A 23,987-nucleotide genomic window follows, 5' to 3' on the forward strand; every position below is an offset into this window, starting at 1 on the left:
TCTTTGACTCTTTAGTGTAGTTGAAACAACAAACAGACACAAGTGTCTTTTAACAAGGTTTATTTGCATAAAACTATTACTGGTTTCGGAATCTTTTACAAGTCCATCTTCAGATGATAGTTACGCGTTTCGTTCCGTTTTCTTGTTGGGGCATCATTTTATATCCGTAATTGGTTTGCAGCTCTAGGATAGACAAAAAGCTTATTGTTAACTGTTCGGTAAAGTTAACGGTATATTTACGTCTTATGACCTCTATCGACGCATTTATGAAAATATTTTAAAGTTATTAAAAAGGAAATGTGAAAAAATACGTGCTCAGTGCCTCTGGGTTAGGACATCGTGCTGTGTTTTGTTGTGAATTGTGAAATTAGCACATTTTCGTGGGCATGCACTATGCGAGTGCTGTTCAGTCCATTAAATAACACACTGCACCACACCATTCTCTGTTTGATGTTAACACACAAGATAACCATTTACAATGCATGGCACTGTTTCACATATCATAAACAATGTTTTCAAAGATCTTATACCGGTGAAAATGTTAGGTTACCGATGTTATGAGAATGTATGGACTTAGTGAAATATGTCTTTCCTAGTTCAGAGGACTTAATTTAAAAACCGAAAAAAATCAATGTTACTTACAATAGTTTCTAATATGCTGACAACCTTTGTACTATTGTGATAAATCTGAGTTTGAAGATTGAATCCATGGTTGCATTTCACGTTATAAATAATAATGTCCTAATACATCAGTCTATGCATCTAATTTAGATATGAATTTAACAGTAAAAGTATAACTCTTGAAGTACTATGTCTATCTTTAACTATGGGAATATTGCAGTGGTTTGAACTTCGAGAAGAATACTTGGGAATTATTTAGGAATGAGGTTTTGGATGATTCTGTTTGTTCATTCAGAATGAGCTTAAACAAAGTGTTGTCATGTATATTAATCTTTCTCATCTATAAAATTTGTTGTGACATCCCTATTTGTAAGGTGAAAGATCAGCAAGGTGTTTTGTATTCTGTCTACTGTGTAATTATTTTCAACTAGATGCTCTTAAGTTGTTCATGCCACACTAAACACTTGCCTACATGTCGGTGCTTTTATAGTCACGCACTTGTAACCTACATCGTCGATTATTTGCTGGGTGTATTCCAGACTCTGTCTTCCTCTACAGCTTTTAACCTCTGCGACTCGCTCCAGTATCATGAAACTTATTTTCTTATGTCTTAACAGATGTCCTAGCATCCTATCCTTCCTTTTTGTCAATGTTTTCCGTATATTCCTTTCCTCGCCGATTCTGTGGAGAACCTTCTCATTCCTTACCTTATCAGTCAACTTATTTCAATATTCTTGTGTAGCACCACATCTCAAATGCTTCGAAACTCTTATGTTGGGAACTTTCCCACTGTCCATGATTCACTACAATAAAGTGCTGTGCTCGAAACCTTCATTCTCAGAAATATCTTCCTCAAATTCATGGCAATTTTTGAAACTAGTAGGCTTCCATTGGCCAAGAATGCCAGTTTTGCCTGTGATAATGTGCTTTTGGTGTCCTCCTAACTCCCTCTGTCATGGCTTATCTTGCTACTTCATGATCACAAATCTTGATGTTAAGTTTCTTGCTCTTCTCACTTCTACTACTGCTCATTACATTAGTCTTTCTTTGATTCACTCTCAATCCATGTTCATTGCTCATTAGCACATACTCGAATTATTCTTCACTTTCACTGAGTATAGCAATATCATCAGTGAAAGTTATATCGATATCTTTTATCCTTAGATTTTTATTCGACTTTAGAACGTTTCTTTTATTTCCATCATTGCTTCCTCGATGTACAGACTGAACAGGAGGGGCAAAATACTACATCCTTGTCTTACATCCTTTTTCACCTGAGGACTTCATATTCCACTCTTATTGTTAACTCTTGGTTCTTGTATATTGTATATTACCCGTCTTTCCCTACAGCTTACACCTACGTTTCTCAAAATTTCGAACATTTTGCACCAACTGACATTGTGGAACGCTTCCTCCGGCTCGGTGAACGTGCCTTGATTTTTCTTTAGTCTTGCTTCTGTCATGAACCACAACGTCATAACTGCCTCTGTAGTGCATTTATCTTTCCTAAAACCAAACTTCTCTTCATGTAACACATCAATTTGATCCCCTTATCCAAAGTGACCTTGATTTTTGACAAGCTGTGTTGCATGCAAGACGGAGTTCGACCACATCGAAGCCGGAGGGTATTTGATGTCCTGGAGGAGCACTTTGGGGACCGCATTCTGGCTGCGCAGTACTTAGAGGCCCCTGGCATGAGCCTCGACTAGCCGTCATGTTCTCCGTATTTGAACACATACGACTTCTTTTTGTGGGGGTATATTAAAGACAAGGTGTACAGCAATAACCTCGAACGCATTGCTGAGATGAAAACACCCATTCAGGAGGTCATGCACAGCATCGATGTTCCGTCACTTCAGCGGATCATGCAGAATTTCACTGTTCGTCTGTGCCATATCATCGCCAAGGATGGCAGGCATATCGAACATGTGTCATACATAACCTAAATTCAGATATCTGTAGTGACGTTTACATGTTGAATGAAGTGTGCGCACGCCGTAGTTTCTATTAATTTACGTTTTTTTCCCCTCATGCAGTCCCTGTACTAACATTAATACTTCACTAGCTGTGATGCTGAGCCACATGAGTGTTTAAAAGCTACTTGAGACAAATGGTAGCAATACATGACTGTCCCTTGGATACAGTTTGGGACAAATAAAAGTGGCCCAGAGAACAGAGTACCAGGGGACAAAGAAATACAGCAGACGAAGAGAAGTATTGTACCAACCTGACTACAGGAAATGTAGAAAGTGACCACCATTCAACTCTTGGCACTTTTGGGTTCTGGTCAGCAAGTTGCTGAAGGGGAATCGAAGGTGGAAAGCTGGAATTGCTGCAATTTCATCTGACATGTTCAGCTGCAGTTCTTGAAAACTATAATGGCTGTTGCGACACACCTTAGACTTGAGGTCTCTCCAGATAAAGTAATCGCACACTGGCAGATGAGGTTGACGTGGGTGGCCAGCTAGGGCCGCGACTAGACTCACTTCTGTTAACTCACCTCTGTCAGGCATGAAATGTTGACCAACGTTTGACCGGCTGTATTGGCAGCTGCTTCATCCAGTTGAGAGTAGCTGTAGATCTTTTCCTTCACCGTTAATGCTGCCACAAATAGTCCGGGCCACTTTTATTTGCCCCACGCTGTATTGTGGAGGGAGAATTATTGCAGTTTGTGTGCTTACCGTAGCACTGCATATTGCTGTTGTTGGAATCTCTGTGAGCCCGCAGACTGTTTGCTCGTCCGAAATAATAGCCCAGTGATCCTACATCTTGCTGCAAAGAAGCCCATTTGCGAACGCAGTGACTGAACGATCATGCACACCGAAGCGAACTTTATTCTCTCCAAGATCGTGCGTAACGTTGAGTATGACCTTTCTGAACCCATCGATTTCATATTCGCGTTAGAGTCCAGGGACTCAACTAACGTGATCAACTATATTGCGGAATGTTAACCACAGTCTCAGTATGCTGGTAGAGTTTTCTCCATATTGCGTGAAGCATAACACGATCTTACAAAAAACAAATGAGAAAATGGAATGAGAAAACCGACGCGTAACCTTAGGTCATATACAGAACTTAGGTGCTGTTACTCCTGCATACTTAGTGCAATGCGCTGAATCGTTAATCATTTGCATATGAAAGCATGTCAATTTGACGTTTGTATGATGATGATTTCATGGTGTTGCACTTACACTAGCCAAAAGTGTATTTTAGAAGACGGAAGAAATAAAATGACTCTCGTCCTTTAGCAATGAAGTTATTCATCTACATCGAAACATTTATCTTCCTGCTCATTACTCTGGTAAATATTTTCGAAGCCTCGTAAATCAAATTTATTGTGTACTCTACTGTTGGCGGATTGTCTGTTGAGGTCTGTTTAGGATACCAGACTTAATACTGTCCTAGTTGCCCCTATTCTAAGTACTTTTTGTATCTGCAGAGATTTCTCAACTCTTATGGTGCTGTTTGAACTTCATCGTTTCACTGGGATTTCCTGCGACAACTAACCATATGCACTAGTTTCACGAACAGATTGGTACTTTTTTATATTTTACCTATATCTCAGTATCGTTCTCCCAGAGAAAATAGTTTCCCTTATCGTTCTTATGTGGTTACAGATTCTGATGTGGATCTAGAGTTTCTGCTTTGAACAGGATTTTCTAACATTAGTTCCGAGAATCGTTTCTTCCACACAGTTTAGAAACCGGGCTTAATCTTATTTTGTGCATCGTGAAGTGTTCATTATTCATTATTATTAATACAGTGGTGAGATATTAAGAAAAATGCTGTCCGCGGAAATGTATATAAGAGATTCAGTCATGACGATGATATTTTATCTGCAATGGTTCTTAATCGGAAAATACTTACAAGGAGATTATCACGTGAAGAGGCATCCTCGTAGAGTATAACTAATGTGGTCATGACGTAAACAAATGGAATTAACAGACATTATAACTTAGGCAGAAGATGAACTAATGATGGGATAAATGGAACGACGGTGAGAGAAAGTAGTGGCAATTGCGATAAGAGGTGGAGACACGAGTGTGTCCAGCTTCCTCAGCTGTGATGACAATTATTTGGCAGCTTCTTGGCGTGTTTTCTTATCTCGAAACTGATGAACATGCAGCTAACAGGGAACCAAAATGAGCAAAAACGCTTAAAAGTAATTTTATGAGGTAATAGCCAAGCCCATAAGCAAGTACCCGGCACCGAGACGGGGCTGTGTACTTTATGCCGTAGCCGGGTTGAGCGGCCTTCAAATAAGCGGATACGGACAAACATGAGTCTTGTGATACCCACGTACTGCCCTCTGCAAGAAAACAATTCCACAGAACGTACGCCGCCACGAGCAAGAGCGGAAGTCACAACCACTTCCATGTGATCTGAACATGCATCTTCTCGAAAAACACTGAAGATGTGCGCTCTAGGAGGTGACGCAGGAAATGCAGCTCACTAGAGATAGTTTATGATGCGCATTGTACCGACCCAGGAGTCAGTCGGAGTCATTCAACTGCAGTCCGCCGGCGATGTTGTCACGATTCTTCGGTAGTGAGGAATGTGGAAGGGACATCGCTCTGTGATGCGACGGGAGCAGGTACTAGTAGTCCCTCAGACGCCTTTTTCTGACACTACACCTCTCTACCGACTTTACTAACATCCCTTGCTGTAACCTTCCCAGTTCCTTAACTGACAAAAACGTATCAGTAGTTGCCCATTGTCTTCCCTCTACAATCATTTTAGCAACTGCTGATGGTTCCACGAGCACTCCACATCGTTCCACAGCTACAAGTAAGTGTCTTGTTTTCATCTCCCTCTCCAGGACTCGCCAAACGGTAAGAGGATTTGTTATCAAAAAATTTTTATTTTGTTGTATATCACGACCAATAAATTCTTATTTCTGACAAAAAGCTTACATAACTGGATGACCCATGTTCATAACCACTAACAAGATTCATTGAAGAAAGGAATTAAAGGTGCATCAGGAGAGGAAAAGGCTCCGTATAAACTGACATAACATTTAAGAAAAAGTATATGACAAGGACACAACTAAGCTATCTATTGATATAAGGTGTGATGGAGCCTATGAAAGTTTGAGAAAATAACAGTTCTTATAAAGGATTACGAGTAGATTAAAGTGGCCATAAATTAAGAAAGTTCGCTAAAAATGAAACTTGTAGGATGAACTATACTGTGCGAAAGCTTGCATGGTAGAGTTTCAGTCGTTAATTTCTGCTGTTTAATGCAATTGAGTACTGGCTTCAAGGGAACTAAAATAGCAATTCTCAAAAGAGCTGAAGAGCTGTTGTCACACTGAAAGTGGAAGGCAGTAAGTTGCCTGAGAAAGTTTAGCATGTCTCGTGTGCAGCCAGTATACTACACTGTAGAGATCTCAGGGAGCGGGGGGGGGGGGGGAGGGAGTGAATGTACACAAGTAAATAAGGACAACTTGAATGAGTTTATTGAACAGATAAGGTCGATATGCGCTCCTCTGACAAAGTAGCAAAGTAAATCTCCCGGTAATGAGCTTCATTCACGAAATGACCAACATGTTTCTTTTTTGCCGTGGGGGAACTATTGGTTGCAATATGTTATAGTTATTTCAAAGTTCTGAATTACTGATTGATGGAACAGTGTCGCAGTGAATATATTGTAGAATATATAGATTGTTCCCGAATAAATAAGTCAATAAATAAATACTGCACTGCAATCCTCGTTTTAAATAAATCACAGGATGAAACAGAGGAACGAAAAAAGATATGCGAGACCGAATGACTGATTGAAAAACTGTGCTCAAAAATTATAGAAAGAGAAGAGGAAAACAAAGTTGCAGCGTAATTTTGTTTAACGTCTACCAAATACTATAGAATCAAGTAATATCAAGATTAAACTCATTTACAGGTGTCACAGACATTCCGTATGTGCGTATTTTCGTATATCGGTGCAACATTTACTCCTCGAAAATCTATCTGGGCTTTCACTGACAAAGCATCCTCTCTATGACATCAATATTAGATTTCATTCATGCTACAAATATTTCTAATGGAGTAATTCGGCTAGATAGTTCTTTGACAGCTATTCATCCTAGTACTTATCAGTGAACGTTGATGACTTGAGAGTGTAATGGAGTCTCGAGTTAATCTACAGTCTTTTTCAGTGTTATTATCTTCTGTAATTTCATTAAACCTGCTGACACTTGCTCCAAACCTATATTTATTTTGTTATTTATATCTTTAATTTTCTGTGAATAACAGCTGTGCATCATAATTAAGTAAATATATATATATCTTTATCCATCGGCAGTTTTATTGCATGTCAGCTGAACTGTACAATGATATTTTGCTAGTTAATACTTCTGAAGCACGAAACATGATTTAACACATTATCAGTCCACTTTGCAGTTATAAAGATTATGGTGAATACAGGAAATTACGGAACAGATATGATGTTATTTATTTCCATATTCCTTTTCTAGAACGAAATGACTCTGAAGCATCGCAGAAGTGTACTGTCGATAGAGGAGCAGACTAATTTTTTTACCGTATAAGAACTAACATCTGTTATGAATATTTGTATACGTGATGCCTAAATTAATTGCGTGTATATAATTCGAGAATTTGGGTCTGACGTGAGGTGTGCTAAAACAATGTGTGAAGCTGCCCGAATATCTCACTGGTCAGAGTAGGTGCCTAGGAAGCAAAAGACCCAGGTTCGAATACTGGTATGGTATAAATTTTCTACTTTCCCTTTAATTTCATTCAAAGTCCGCTCGCAGCCAATATCTGTAATTCCTTTGTGTCTTCATCATGAATATCGCAAATAAAATTCTGAAATCCGCAATTTACTTCAGAAGCGACCGAATGGACTATGTTGATGGGTTCTTCCTTTCGACTTTACCTTCCCCTCCTCTCGATCTCTCTCTATTAACGGTGAACGCGAAGGAAGACCACCTCTCCTCTGTAAATAGCCGCTGTGATAGGTTAACTATTACGATAATGTAAATGTGTGTTATTCTCCACGCATGATCTGTACAACATTATAGATAGTAGCTTCGATCGTTGAAGTTCAGTGAAATTGCTTCAGGAAGGCGGTTGATTATGAAAATGATCATTGGCCATTAATGCCCAGAACAGTTTTAGCAGCGAAACGTAGTGGGCGATAGCACGAGCAAAAAGTTAACCATTTAAGCTCAATTTGACGTTATGACAGCGTAATAGTCTCATTACGTTCGGAGATAAACCGGTCGGCTCCAGAGAAAGCCGTAAATAGCAGACAAAGTTGGAGATTTGCCCAAACGCATCGCAAAGGGTGGCGAAATTCCCTTTCTCCATTACCTTCCTCACAATAAGTTAGCCATTTGCATCTTCGCCGTAGCATCATTTGTGAAGTTAATTAATGTCGTTCTCCAGGCAAAGACGATTACTGCCCCGAGAATCATAGGACGATGGGAACTTATACCATTAAATCAAGTAACATTGAGGTAAGCGCACTCGCTGTCTTCACAGATCCGAATAAGACAACTTGTATTTGCCCCTGCGCTATCCTTGGCATGGCAGTTCTCCGATTTTTCAGCAGCCCACACAAACCTTGTGTAGCTATTCGTAAAAAAAAAAAAACTTGTGTGAATAATTTTCTTCTACGGTCAACGACTTCTTATCTAAAATATGTGTGTGGACTTTTTCTTTTCATATTGTTGCTAAGAAGGATAATATTTCTTTTCCACGTTTCATGTATTTTTCTCTGGATGCTATTTAAAATTATTGGCTCATGGTGCTAACTAAGGTGAAATATGTAGAGGTATGAAGAGGTATCGAAAGCCCTGTTAAAATCTCCCCTATCACCTCTACGTTCAGAAGAAAATCCGTCAGACTCGGCAACGACTGTACAAGTGAGGGCTGAACTTCTTTCAGCATTTAAAATACTTACACCACAAGATTTCAATGAGTTGACATTTGCTGGAACGTCGTCGGAAAATGTTGGCTCATTATGTATCCGACTTATTAAATTTTAATACCACTTTGACGGAAACTATAAATCTAAAAAAAAAGTCTGTTGTACGTTAGCTTTATGTTTCTGCCTTCCTGTGTATTTTGATAGGTGTTTTCTACGTTAGTAAGTAATGAATTTGAAGTATTCTTTAACTATATTCTTTCTGCTGTGACTGTAGATAATCTTTAATGTGTTTCATCAAATACCTGACATTGAGGAAACGATTCAAATGTATCACTGTTTTATTTTCAGTTACTCTGACATACCTGGAAATTAATACCACGTTAAGTGATAGGTATCGATTAATTAAAAAATATATCTATGAGAACTAATTGGTTAATGGTACCAGGTAGATTTATTGATTCGTCATTGATAACCTAGCCATTCACTCAAGTAACGGAAAACGTTGAGTTTACAAGGGGGGCGGGGGGAGGGGGAGGCGGGGCGGAAGGTTTCACCCGTGGTGACATATTGCTATCTGTGGTTCATCTGATTGACTGACATCCTGGTTCGAGGCGTGAGTGCCGCACTGATTTGCTTGGTGTATGACTGCTTGCGAGTGACGAAAAGGCAGGACCCGGGCTGCGGTTTGCGAGTTGGTGTTGGTACCAGGCAGCAGCAAATACGGACTGAGGAGTGAGTCTCTTGATACGGTGGCCGTTGGGGCCTTTTGCTATACTTGGAGCCATATGCACGACAGCATCCATTGCGGCTGATTCTGGGTTTTGGAGAGAGAGTGCACCATCAGTTTGCCTTCTGGAACGCTCTCGCTGTGTGCAGTTTGGATATTGGCGTCCGGGATAATACTTTGAATGATCGCATATGGAGTACTAAAGAAGTTATGGTGCGTATTGTGTTTATTCCTGCCTGTTGTGTTCCAAAGACGATATTTTCTTGCAGTTACTGTAACACAATTTGAAATCGCGAGCGCTACTTTTATGACTTGCTTAGTAATCTCGGTTAAAGCGTGTATAAGATGTTTTGTATGGGCAACTGGTCCGTTAGAACCTCCTAGTTAGTCTCGGGCTATATGAATGTTCACTTAGATGGGCGACTGACTGAAATGGTAAATTTGTCTCTGAACTGTTCTGCTCCGATTCTGCCGTTAAGTACTTAAAGTGCACTGGTGTTTCCATTTGCTGTTCCTTACCTTTAAGTCATTCCTTATGTTTGGAAGTTTTGGGCAACGTTGAATCAGCTTTTGATGTTTTAAACTAATGTTCTGTTAAAGTGGTTTTAGATGGGTTTAAATTTTGAGAGTCTGTACCTCTATCTTATCTGTAAATGACAAGCTCAAGTCCGTGACAGGCAGGTAAGCTTGAATATATTATGCTGTAGTTTCAAAAGAGCACTTTTGGTCTGTTGGTAAATCTGATATTGATTATAACAAGTGTTTTACCCGTTTATATTAATAGTTTTAGTATTGCTACTGAAAATTCTGCTTATAATTACAATGTTTAAGCCTTATTCACGTAACGTAAAATTTAAGATTGTTATGTTCAGTTTGCAGAACTGGTGATACACATTCTGGATGAAAACAGACATTTTCTTATGTATCACCACACGGTTAGTGCCTATGATACAACTGGCATCCACACTGCTGATGTTAGCGAGCCACGCTCAATGTTAATGGCTGTGCATTGACCACACCCTGGGGAACATGTGAAAACATTGTAACAGCATCCTAAATTGTGGTCTATCTGATGGTACTACAAGAAGTAATTGCTTAGCGAACATTATTGCTTTAAGGGCTTTGTAGAAAGAAGAAGAAGAAAAAAAGAAAGATACAGGAATGGAATCAAGAAGGTGCACACATTACCAGGTGCAGATATTAATAGTGACCACAACTTACTTATGGCAGAAATAGAAATAAGAATGAAAAAACTGAAAAAGACGACAATGGTGAAGAAGTGGGATCTAGAGAAGATAAGGTCCAACAAAGAACAAATTACAGAAACGCTGTCTCGAGATTTTCTAAACACATTACGAGACAAAGAAGCACCTGATAATGCCAACGAGTACTGGAATATGCTGAAAGAAGGAATCATTAAAGCAGGACAGCAAAATATAGGATATGTTAAAGGGATAAGGTCAAAAAAACCATGGGTCACACAAGAAATTATTTCCAAGATGGAGGAGAGAAGAAAATGGAAAAACAAGAACGCTGAAGATGCAAGAAAGATATACCGAAGGTTAAATAACGAACTGCGAAGAGGAACAGAGCAGGCTAGGAAAAAATGGCTAAAAGAGGAATGTGATGAAATTGAAGAACTGGACAGGAAGGGAAGATACGACTTACTATACAACAGAGTAAAGACTATGAATGGGAACAAAACAGAGCAGGAAGTGCTACTATGGAAATTTTGAGTAAAGACGAAGAGGGAGTGTACAAAGATCGTGACGATGTCCTCCAGAGATGGGAAGAATATATAAAAGAGCTATATGACACAAATAGCAAACCAGAAACTCTGGAACTTGAATCACACAACAGTGTAAGTGATGAAGAGAAAGGACCGACCATCATAATGGAAGAAGTAAAGTCTGCCATTGCTGCAATGAAAAATGACAAAGCAGTAGGTACAGATACAATACCGGGAGAAATACTAAAATGCTTGAACCACAACGGAATAAGAGAAATATTGAGGTTATGTAATAAAATATATGACAGTGGTGAATGGCCTGAGGACTTTTTGACAACAGTAATGATTCCATTACCGAAAAAACAAGGAACCAAGAAATGCAGCGAGCACAGGACAATCAGCCTCATTTCACATGCAGCCAAAGTGATGTTAAGAATAATTACTAAAAGACTTGAAAAAGTAATTGAGGAGAATCTCGGCGAGGAGCAGTTTGGCTTTAGACGGAATACGGGCACCAGAAATTCAATAGGGCTCCTACAAATCTTGGGAGAAAGGTTTATTGAAAAAGGAAGAGACCTATATATGTGCTTCATCGATTTAGAAAAGGTATTTGACAATGTGGTTTGGGACAAGCTGGCGACTATTATGAGGGAAAAGAGAGTGGACTGGAAAACCAGAAGACTTATAAACTCATTGTACCTTAATCAAAAAGTTTCAGTTAAAGTGAGAGGAGAAAGTACAAATTGGATCAGACTAGGGAAAGGAGTAAGACAAGGATGCTGTTTATCACCTACTCTTTTCAACCTGTACTTGGAAAATATGATTGACCAATGGTCAATAGATGACAAAGGAGTAGAAATTGGAGGAAGAAGAGTAGGGTGCTTGAGATTTGCTGATGACATGGTCCTTCTAGCCACAGGGGAAAAAGAATTACAGGATTTGGTGGACACCATTGCAACTAACGGAAAAAAATATGGAATGAAAATTAACACAAATAAAACAAAAGTATTGGCAATACGAGGAAATAAGGAAATAAAAATTGTGCTGAATGGAGGAACACTAGAACAGGTGCAAAATTTTAAGTATCTTGGAAGCAGGATAGACACCGACTGGAAGTGCACCACAGAAATTAAAACAAGGATAGCAATGGCAAAAGAGGCGTTTTATAAGAAAAGGAGAATCTTCAGCAGCGGTCTGGACAGAGAACTCAGAAAGAGACTCATAAAATGTCTTGTATGGAGTGTTCTTTTATATGGCGCTGAAACATGGACTATGAGGAAAAAAGACAGAGAAAGGCTGGAGGCTTTTGAGATCTGGACATGGCGGAAGATGGAAAGACTAAGTTGGATGGACACAGTAAAAAATGAAGAGGTACTGAGAAGAGTGGGAGAGAAAAGGCAGTTACTAGATGTAATAAAGAGAAGAAAAAGAAATTGGATTGGGCATATATTAAGAAAGAATGACGGACTGATAAAAACAGTTTTAGAAGGTTATGTAGAAGGGAAAAGGAAGCGAGGAAGGAGGAGATTACAGATACTGGATGACATGATGGACGGTACAACATACAGCAGCCTTAAGAAGGAAGCAATGGATCGCAGAAAATAGAGAGGCAAAGGACCTGCTAATATAGCAGATAACTGATGATGATGATATGTCTTGAAAGACCTGAAGATCTTATTGCCAGACTTCTTGACTTTAGTGTCATTATGTGTATACAATTTGTTGACAGCCTTGACTACTGAGCATTGGTATTGTAATTCATTTGGGAATTTCCCGTGCATACGTGCTCCTGTATTTCAGCCTGTGCATGTACTCGCATGGCGTCTCCGGTGGCCGTTAGCTCCGGCTGGAGTTTTGATTCCAATTGCAGCTGCTTAATAAGTTAAGTTTTTCGAATACCCTATTTGATTGTTGGTTTGAAATAACTGCTTTTCCGAGCTTGCCCTGTCTTGTGACCAAACATAACGAACGTAAGAATCTATTCCCCGTGGCTGAGTTTACTAACATTTACTATACTTAAGTGTCTGAACGTTTAAATTCCATCTGTAATTCACTGCTCTCGAGAGTTAGCTTGGTCTAACTTGGTTGTAAACTTCTTGTAACTCAGTGTAAGGTTCCCAGACTTAAAGTTGTAAAATGTACCTCTTCCTCGAAGGATTAATTCTTGTTCTTGTTTGTTGTGTAATTTAATTTAGGAACCTTTGCTTAATTCCGCTGTCATATTTGTGTGGGTGTTATTTAAGAGCCTTCCAGCCGTTTAAAATTTTGGCTACCTTTAACTTGTCTACTGAGTTTTAAGAGTGTCCTCTGCAGGGGCAGGTGCCGCTACAGCCTGCTTATTACGATAAACAGTAGTTATTTCAATTATTGATTTTCCGTTTTAAATTTTCTGGTGTAAGTGAAACTTCTTGTTTAAACTGATATTTATCTTATCTTAAAGACTGCTTTTTAACAAAAACTAGCTGTTCATTATTATATATCAAATGGAAGAGAAGATCGCAGTTTTATTTATCATTCTGATTGTTGGCATATTTTGAAATAAATTTGTAATTTCTTACGGAAAAAAGACGAACTCAGCCTGGTTTCGCCCTTCAGCGTCTCCTATCTTTTGTCCATTCTATGTTCGGATATTTCAAGGTTATTTTAATTTAACCCTTTGTTACGCTTCTACTTTATGATGTGACAAGTGCAAGGATCGTACTGGAACCTAATTTGTTGCAGGGTACACCTACAGACTGTATCCACAAGCGCCAAGCAGCTGAAGAGTATATAAATGATAAAAGACGTGGTACAAGAAGAAATGAAAGACAACGTGGAAGAGATAGTGAATCTAGTATTAGGACCAGAGTTTAACATAGGCATGAAAGACTTGTGATCCAATAACGTAATATTATGTTACGTTATTGCTGTTTCTTTGTAGCACTGCTTGTGTATAGGCCTTCGAGCACATTTTATTACTACATCTTAACAACTAGTTCCTTGCTTGATAGTAAGTCTGTTCTGTTTATTATACCAGGGGATTAAAAAGTCAGTACAAATTTCAAAACTTAATAAACCACGGAATAATGTAGATAGAGAGGTAAAAATTGACCCACATGCTTGGAATGACATGGTGTTTTATTATAACCAAAAAAGTTTGCTAGACGCGCGAAAGATCTCTTGCACGCGTCGTTTGGTGATGATCGTGTGCTCAGCTGCCAATTTCGTCATGCTTGGCCTCTCAGGTCCCCAGACCTCAGTCGGTGCGTTTATTGGCTTTTGGGGTTACCAGAAGTCGCAAGTGTATCGTGATCGACCGACATCTCTGGGGATGCTGAAAGACAACATCCGACCATAGCTCCGGACATGCTTAACAGTGCTGTTCACAACATTATTCCTCGACTACAGCTATTGTTGAGAAATGATGGTGGACATATTGAGCATTACCTGTAAAGAACATCATCTTTGCTTTGTCTTACTTTGTTATGCTAATTATTGCTATTCTGATTAGATGAAGCGCGATCTGTCGGACATTTTGTGAACTTGTGTATTTTTTTGGTTCTAATAAAACCCCATGTCATTCCAAGCAAGTGTGTCAATTTGTACCTCTCTATCTACATTATTCCGTGATTTATTCAGTTTTCAATTTTATACTCACTTTTTGATCACCCGGTATATCTTCCCAGAAAAAATGGTCAATACGACAGTAACGATCATTCTAAGGTCAAGTAAACATGGGCTCAAAAACGGATACCGTAAGATATATGACCACTTCTTCAACTTCTATACTCCGAAACTAATATCTTCTACTGCAAGCTCATTGCTTTCCATACTTTGGGAAGATGTAGTTCGGAAGAAAAGAAGAAAAACTGAATGTGTCTCATCCCAACTGTTTCAGAATTGCTATAGTTAATGTTCACACTAATACATATTCCATAAACTGATTCGTTCCCCATCATTTCGATATAAGAACCGTTCAACTGATCTATGTAACATGTAACTGACTTTACAGAAAAAAAGTTGTTTAAATCACCATATCTGGAGTCGTACGAATAAGTTTAGCGATTTCTGACACCTATTCTGTGATAATGATAGGAACTTACTGTGTTGGAATAGTATCGTTTTAAGGGATGATGCATACCGCCTTTCGCATGTCAGAAATGTAAACCACGATATTCTAGGGGAATAGACTTTATATTACATAGGGTGTTGCAAATAGATTTGTAGGATATCTAAAGACAGTATGTTCTATGCATGTAATGACAGAAATCTGAGGTGAATTTTTACTTGTATATGAAAACAAAAAGACGACTTTTGAACCCTTTGTAAATTGCTGGTTCGTGTAGTTACGGATAGAGTTCTCACTGGTGTAGTTACTTCCTTGTCCATTCATTATACAACGAATGTTGAGTCTAGAGGACCATTAGAAAGCAACAAAGGGCGTTTTGTGTTTTCTGCTTCAGCTTAGGACGAACTGTAATTCTGCATAGCATCATCAGTAAATGTAACAACTCCAGACATAACTGCAAAAGTGTGAGAGGAGTTTGAGTGTCGCTAGCTTGTGTGGTGTGAGATCTCGGTGGATGTGATGTATTTGCTGTCACGTACGGTACACAGCTACAAACAAAGGGCGCCACGTGTCAGCACCAGTCTCGAGCATGGCGCCACATAGTTATGGTCGCTCGCTGCAGAGAGCAGACTTAGCGGGAACCGTATTATGCCTTTGCATGTCCATCCATCACATCTCTGCTGACAGTGCGGATTCTACCTGTAGCCAGACAACTAGTTCGCAAACGAGCGTTCATCCACCGTCCGCCAATTCAGCGGACGTACAGCTTCGCTCGGCCAGTTGCCATTGGTCGCCGTCATTAGCACTCGCCGCATGCTGTCGCCGTATGTGCTTGGTGTCACTGTGTGCGTTTCCATCAACTGAGTCAGAACTTACATACCGTCACTGAGAGCAGAGCGAGATTGGACCTGCTGTGAAATAAGTTAGCCTTCGTTAGCAAGTTAGGTTTAAACCAGCACTCAAAAATTTAACATTAGTATCTCTCTTTCACATCATCATCATCACAATGAAGCTGATAGTATGTATATCGACGTTTTTTAATACCAGAGGCATTTCATACTGATTTACACTCATTTCCCATCATCCATGGTGCCGCATGTACCTCATCATTACAGTTTCAAGCATGATCTTCTTTGATCTAACAGTATGTGGCAGAACAATCGTTTGGATTGTAATACCTGTACAGTACAGCAGATTTTCACAACCACTTTCATTACGTGAGCGAGCACGTGAAGTGTGATCATAATGGACGGCGCTGGAGGGCATGGTTACTGCGGAAGGGGAGTGTAAACAATGCAGATAGTTACAGGCGATTGGTTCCTGTGAATGCAGAATGTGCACTGTCGTGAGAAGTGCTCCCGCAACATGAAAAAGCTCGTCCCCATACGAGTGGGAAAACCACAGTTCTCATTGCCTCCAGGGATATCTGCCTGAATGTTCATTTGTAATCTCCAGACCTGGTCATACAAAGTCCTTAGGTCCTCCTCAGACCATTCTTGTGGCGTCTGTCGCACCTACCATATGACAACTGGTCGTGTTTCCTTTAAGTCGGTCAAGTCTGTGCAGACTTCTCTTCATAGCCCTGAATAGGTGCTAATCAGAAACGACCAAGTCAGAAGAATACAGTGGGTATGGCATTACCTGGAACCCTATTTAAGCGATGGCAGCCATGGTTGTCCAGCTCGTATGTGGGCCAGCATTTCGTACTGCAACAGCACTTACTCGTGACGGTGCACACTATCCATCCACTGCCACAGATAGTCAGCAAATACCCACAGTATTGGTACCGCATTCCACACTAACCACACCGCCTAACGACGTCCTTGATGTACTCCATATGGTAAGTAAATATTTACCATAAGTGACATAATATAAAGCATTTAATTGTAACTCACGAATGTTTTTAAAGAAATTGGTATTGGTGACGTTGTTGAGCTTTTCAGAAATGTTTCCATTTATATAAAAAATGTGTTATTAGATTTTTTTACAACGCATAAAGTGACTGCTTGAGCAGTCTCGGACTGCATAGTGTCTGTATGATAGTGTACCTATTCTATTTTCCAAAACACATCTTTTACCTTCATGAGGGATCAATACTTTCTTGTTTACCTCAACTGTGTGGATTTCATATTTTTCCCTTCAAATCATATTAATTATTCTGTACTGTTCTCTAAATTTATTCTACTTGTAACAACACATTGCTTAACATTTTTAGATTTTCCTCTTTTTTATCACCAACTTTATAAGCATATGGTTTAGCTCTAAATGACAAAATTCTTTCATTACTTTTCCATTACTTGCAACTTTCAATTTTCTTAAAACTTTCTTGTGGAGTGCCATAAACATTATCTGACGAATAGTCACTTGCATAAAAGCAGTCAGTGATCGATTTCATGTCTTCATAGCAATTTTCAGTTTGTATATTCTACTTGTAACAACACATTGCTTAATACCTTTAGATTTTTATCTTTTTTAATCACCAACTTTATAAGCATATGTTTTAGCTCTAAATGACAAAATTCTTCTCTTACTTCTCCATTACATGCAACTTTCAATTTTCCTAAAATATTCTTGTAGAGTACCATAAATATTATCTGATTAATAGTCACTTGTATAAAAGTAATCATCGATCGATTTCATGGCTTCATAGCCATCTTCAGTTTGTATATTGTAGATATAACTATCTGTATCTTGACAATACGATTCAATATTTTTTCTATATTTTGGTATCATTAGTCTATAGTGAATATTATACATCAGTTCTTTAGATGAATCAAGTATACTCATACAAAATAGATGCGCTTATTAAGTGCAATTTCAGTTCTATTGTTATGAATACCAACAAGATTTTCATTAAATATTGTTCTTTCTTTAAAATTTGGTTTTGCTACCAGGGTATCACGATTTTCCCCATTTGACACTAATTTTATGCTGACTCTGTTCCTGATATTTTCCATTGGCTTACCAAATACTGAATTATTCATTAATTTGTAGAATTCTTTTTTAGGCCCATTTTAGTTTTAGTTCTCACTTCAGTATTCAGATCTATATATTTCTTCAACCAATCTGATTGATCAAATTTTTGAAAATTCCATGTCTTCTTGTTAGTTTCATTTCTAGAGACAGATAATGTTTAGGAATTCTGTAGTGAGCAATGTTTCTAGAGTACTTAACTTGCTTTATTTGGTGTTAGGTACAATTTTACTTGCAGGAGTGAGTGGTAAATCTTTATGTAAATCACGTGATTCTTTTTGATATTTAGTATCTACTTCGAATATGTATCCATTTGCAGATTCATCTGAGATTTCAGTTATTATTTTTACAATCAAAAGAATTTGGATTATTCCTTTCAGATCTATCATATGATAAATATTGACTCATTAGATAACCATATTAGTTGTTGGCATCCAAATAGGCTAAAAAATTCGAAACTTTTTAAGCATCAAAATCATTTATATATTTATTATTTGCTTTTATAACACTAATATGTTACCTCTTATTACTTTTTTAACCATAATAATCATACTGTAAAGATGTAACAATTCTAGTGCTTGTTTGGCCTTTTTTAAAGTTGCATCATATGATAAACTAGTTGCCATAAAGTAACATGATGGATCTGAATCATAAGCATAAATACAAGTTTTCCAAAATTTTCAAACACATCAGCAAATAACAATACATCAGTTTTAAGATGTAGATCATGGTATTTACTAAGATTTTTTTATATTAAATTTTTCCCAAATAATTTTTGTGTGTTAATAATCTTCATCATTTAATTTACAGTCATTCAGTTTACTGTAGAATTCATCCTTCGCTTCTTATGTGTCTCTTTCAAAATTCTTTCAAGATTTCATGAATCATATGAGTAAACACCTTTTCTGAGCACTAGATTCAGTAACTGTTCTGGTAAAAATTTTCTGATGGTTTTTATTCGATCTCCCATTACATTTAATGAAAGTTTGTCTAGTGAAGTAGTCATAAATTTGAAAGCATCAACAAATCTCATCTCGATATTTTCTGAACATTTGGGAAGACAATGGTTCAAACCCACTTCCAGCCATCCTGATTTATTTATTCTGTGATTGCCTAAATCACTTCTGGCAAATGCCAGCTGACTTCCTTCCCCATCTTTCCCTAATCCAATAGGACTGATGACCACCCATTTATCGACCTCAATATTTTCAGTTTTTTACCAAAACTGATATACCTAAGTTCATAATTAGATATTAAATCTATGTTTTATCATAACCATATTGTGAGAGATTATGTAAATAAATTGGTACAAAATGGAGATTTGTCAGTTTTAGATAATAATTATTATATAATAGATTTATAAATTTTTCACTCGTGTGTTCATTATGACGATTTTTTTTCACAGTGTACATAATTTTATCTCGATTTTATCTTGGTTGTTTTTCAGCCATTAACGGTTTCACTTCCTCACTTTCAGAATAAATTCATCCAATATCTTCTATTTCTTGTTTTGTACAGCACATAAATTTTTATGACAATTTAGTCCTCTGCACAGAAGAGGATCTTTATAATTTCCATTAATGTACTTGATAAAATGACAATTCACATTTCTGATATTTCTTTGGAGTATGGATGTAGATGTAGATTTACTTTACAGTTATCCAACTTCAACAGTAACCTTTTAAAACCAGTTTAAATAACAAATGGAAATTTCTATGTATCTCGATAATTTCCTAAATGGAGGTATGAATCTTTTTCTGCCATTTTTAATTTTAATGGTTGGTTGTGATGTGCGATTATCTAATTTTTCTATACTACTGAAATGGAGAAAATACAAATCACATGTAAGTTATACCATTTCGTGTTTATTAATTTGACTTGAAACAACTCCAGATAAATTTTTCATATAATAATGGTGTGAATTACTTTCATCCTTGAAATGAAGGAGGTCTAGATGTTTCTCTGTCTTATATTTTGTAACTGTTATTGGACACACTCGACATTTTTCATTAAACAATAATCTTTTAATCTCAGTTTTTGGAATACAAAATTTTTAAGATTGTGATCGAGATCATTTCCAATATATTTACATTTAGTAGCTTTTTCCACATTTTTATATTTACAATATAATGCAGATTTTATAGACCACAAAAACATTTTCGAACAATATTTTTTACATTAATATTTGTTTTATTTTAAATTTTATCTGGTAATGAAATGTAAGATGATCTTCTTAGTGTAACATACCTGCTCATTCCTAGTTGTAAACCAACAATTCTGTTTAATGTCCATCCTCATTCATGTGCTTGATAATTACCCATTCCTGATACAATATCTTTTTTAACTTTCTTAAATTTTTTAATTAAGTCTCTTTAATTTATGATCCTATAGTTTACTGTTGAGATATAAATTTCATAATATTTTTACTTGTCTGCATTTTGCACTCACAAAAATTTTTAAAGTTACTTTCAAACCACATATTACACTTAGATTATCTATTACATTTTTCATAACTTTCGGTTTTACTATAGTTAAAAAATGTTAAGGTTGAATTAAGCTCAGATTATTTTCAAAATTTATAGTTTGTAATCTACTGGCAAATGTTTTATAAACTTCATAATAATTAACTGTTTTCTTGTTTTCATGTTTATCAAAGTTGTTGGTAGAAATCGGAAACATTTTTTTGAATGATTTATCTTCTTCAGTTTCGAAAAGTTGATCCTAAGAATGAAGTAACTGTTTCCCAAGAGTTATTAATTAATGTCTATTAATGGATGTAATTAGACAAACTCCTTTTAATTTACTCATTATTGGTTCCACAATAATCACAAAGTTAAACAAATGTGAATTGCTGCATTTATTAATATTAAAATTCAATAGATCTGTAAGAAACTAAGATTTCAGAATTTGGCCTGTGAAAATTCCTATTTCGTAGGTATTTTACAGTTAAATATGTGATGATTGTCTTATCATATTTTTCATGTATTCTGAAATAAATTTTTCACATTTACTATCATGTTTATCTTTATGAAAAGGATTTCTGTAAAAAGGATTTAATTCTTTCTTTGAGGATGGATCAATTGGTTCTCCATCACTTTCGATCAATAGTAATATTTTAAAATATCCTTCACTTGAAATTTGTTGCAATGATTTTTATAACAATGTATAGAAATATTATTTCCTCATACACAAGGAATTCATTTTTCTTTCTACACATTTACATGTTGTTCATTTACACTTTGTCTACAAATCGTTGCATAACAATTTTTGCATGTTGTTGTGAAGTAAAAATATTTGTTGACTTCTTGGTGATATGATATTTAGACAGTTTATTTATAATCGACTCCATTCATGTAAAAAATGTGTTATGGGAAATCAAAACTTTCTATCTTTTGCTGTATTTTTTTAACACTTAGTAACTCTAGAATGATAGAGACGTTTTATTAGAAGCAATATTAAATGCAAATAAATCACTTGTACCATCTATCTATTCAACTTTTATACTAAAAATAAGATAATTGTTTTTTCAGTGTCTTCACTAAAGTTAAATTTTTTAATAAATTTAATGGGTTGGCTGTTTGTAGCACACAAAAATTCAAAGTTTTACTAAAGCATTATTAATCAAAAGGGGTAATAATTTAATTGAATTAGCAGATATTATCAAAACATTTCCACAACATATGAAATGTACAATGTATAGAATAAAGTCTTTTTAAAAGAAGGCACATTAAAGATGGAAAAAAAGTATTACTATTGTAGAGAAGAACCAATACAATTAATAAAAAATTACTGATTAGTATTAGAAATATTTTTTCCAAAACATTTAGAGATGATGAAATCTGCCAAATTAAAAAAAAATTGAGACAAAATTTAAAGTTTGTGCATATTCTTATGTTAATATTAACAAGACTACTCAAGATACAGAATTAACCAAATTAGTAGTACAAGAGTAGAAAATCGTTAAAATATAAAGGGAATTTAACTTAAATGATAGAATATTTTTATAACCCATTCCTGTTAGGCCCATCCACAAAAATACAACCTTTTTAATAAAATAAATATTTTCCAGTGAGTGAAAAAATTAACAAACTATTTTTGGCACAGTTGTTTCAATACTTTAAATGGTTACACCCCAAGTTCAAATGATGAATGCTGTAATTACTCTTCATCAATATTGAGTTTATACTCCTTTAATAACTTTTCTACACATTGGAGAAGCAGAATGGTCAGCTAAACATTTGTAAAAAAAAACCTTATGTACAATATGATTACAATTTGTTTTCACAATTTGATGACTTCCCATAAATTACACATATAGAACATTTGGAACCTTCAAACTGTGGGAGTATTTCATAAGGTTTAAATAATTTTTGTTTGAATGATTCAGATAATTCTTGATGTTTTGAAATATATTCACAATTAAAATTATCTTTAAATTCTAATATAAAAATTTTTGACAACACTCAGTCACTTGATATGCCATTCCAATCTAATTTATCTTGCAATTCTTTCATAAAATCATCAGATATTTTTGATAACTCGATATGTTTTCCCAATCTATTTCATTTTGAAATTCTCTCATTAAATCATTGGATAATTTTTGTGCATATCATATTTCACTCCAATTTAGTTTACCCTGAAAGCCTCATAAAATCTTCAGACAGTATTTGAAGTCCTTACATACCACCCAATGTACTTTATACCAAAATTCGTCATAAAATTTTCAGATAATTTTTGATAGTGTGATCTTTCATTCCTATTTAATTGATCTAGGAATTCTCTCACAAAAGCTTCACATAATTCGCGAGTTTGTAGTATAAAATCCCAACTTAATTTATGACGAAATACTCTCATAAATTTTTCAGTTACAATTTAATATTTGAAAATTAAAAGCTCCTATTGAGGTTCAAAAAAGGATTTTAATTTTTAATATAATCAACAACAATTTTACATGTTTCATTTGTAAAAATCAAAAACCTATACTTATCTAGAATTTCAATTTTTATAATGAAGATGTTTCATTTGATTAAGCTATTGTTCCTTAGTTTTTAATTCATTAATTAACACTTGAATCTAGGTTCCATTGTGTCAACAGAAAAATGTCTTTATTACAAAAGAATTTTTTTTCTTTCTTTAAAATTTCCATATTGGAACTCGTCCTCTCTGGAGTTCCATATGAAATTGTGTTAATTACTAAAGAGATTTTATACAATATCTGTGAGGACTTTCAGGAATCTAAAAAATCAGATACCTGGACTAACATAGATTTTTAGGATATCAATTATCTGGCAACCTGTAAAAATATTGACTTTAGGAATCGTAACAGACATTAGGATTTCCTTGTCTGAACAGAAAGATGTGTTGATTACAACGAAATGTCCATGTTTCTTAATGGATTTCAAATCAAAAATTTACTACCTAGAGATCTTACACTAAAGAAGATTAATTATGCTATTTTAACCAATGTGAAGGCACTTGCTGAAAATTGAGAGTGTGTGATGATGGGCACTGAAAAATTTTTAAAAATATGTTAGTTATATGTTGTATGTTAACCAGCGACCTAGCCACTATGGAGAGGCCACATTGGTCCACAATCCCACAACTGCTGCATCTTACTTCACCCCTCTGTCGCCCCACACCGAACCCAGGGTTATTGTATGGTTCGGCCCACAGTGGATCCCCCCAGGGAACATCTCACACCAGATGACTGTAGCTCCTATGTTTGTGTGGTAGATTAATGGTGCTATACACATACATGGAGAACTTGTTTGCTCGGAAATCGGCGAAATAGTGCAGCTGAAGCACAATAAGGGAAACCAGCCTGCATTTGCTGAGGCAGATGGAAAACTGCATAAAAGCTATCCACAGACTGGCCAGATCACCAGACCTCAATGCAAGTCCGAAGGGTGGATTTGTTCTGGGGACCAGGCATTCTTTCAAGCTCCAGAAATTGTGTTAGTTACTAATGATACTTTATACTTCATTTATGTAATTTTTAA

This window comes from Schistocerca americana, chromosome 2, assembly GCF_021461395.2.
Source record: "Schistocerca americana isolate TAMUIC-IGC-003095 chromosome 2, iqSchAmer2.1, whole genome shotgun sequence".
Lineage (NCBI taxonomy): Eukaryota > Metazoa > Arthropoda > Insecta > Orthoptera > Acrididae > Schistocerca > Schistocerca americana.